We start from the raw sequence: 774 nt of genomic DNA on the forward strand, positions 1-774 counted from the left end.
ACCCCTAACCCAACCCCCAACCCCTAACCCTAACCCCTAACCCTAACCCTAACCTAACAACCCTCTAACCCTAACCTAACCCTAACCCTAACCCTAACCCCTAACCCTAACCCCAACCCTAACCCTAACAAACCCTAACCCTGACCCCTAACCCCAACCCTAACCCTAACCTGACCGACCCTAACCCTAAACCCCAAACCCAACAACCCCCAACCTAAAACCCCCAACCCCAAACCCCAACCCTAAACCCTAACCCTAAACCCTAACCCCAACAACCCAACCTAACCTAAACCCAACCCTAACCCTAACCCTAACCTAAACAACCCAAACAAAACCCCAAACCCAACAACCCAAACCCCTAACAACCCTAACCAACAATAACCCCAACCAAAAAACACAAAAAAAACAACCAACAAAAACTAAAACAAACCCAACCCAACCTAAACCCAAAACCTAAACCTAAAACCAACCCAACCCAACCCCTAACCCTTAACCCTAACCCTAACCCCTAACCCTAACCCTAACCCTAACCCCAACCCTAACCCTAACCTAACCCAAAACCCTAACCCCCAACCCCCTAACCCTAATAACCTAACCCTAACCCTAACCCTAACCCTAACCCCCAACCCTAACCCTAACCTACCCCTAACCCAATCCTAACCCAACCCTAATAACCCTAACCCAACCTAACCCCTAACCCTAACCCAACCCCAACCTAACCCCCTAACCCTAACCCTAACCCTAACCCTAACCCCTAACCCTAACCCTAACCCT

The sequence above is a fragment of the Coregonus clupeaformis genome, unplaced genomic scaffold, assembly GCF_020615455.1.
Source record: "Coregonus clupeaformis isolate EN_2021a unplaced genomic scaffold, ASM2061545v1 scaf0055, whole genome shotgun sequence".
Lineage (NCBI taxonomy): Eukaryota > Metazoa > Chordata > Actinopteri > Salmoniformes > Salmonidae > Coregonus > Coregonus clupeaformis.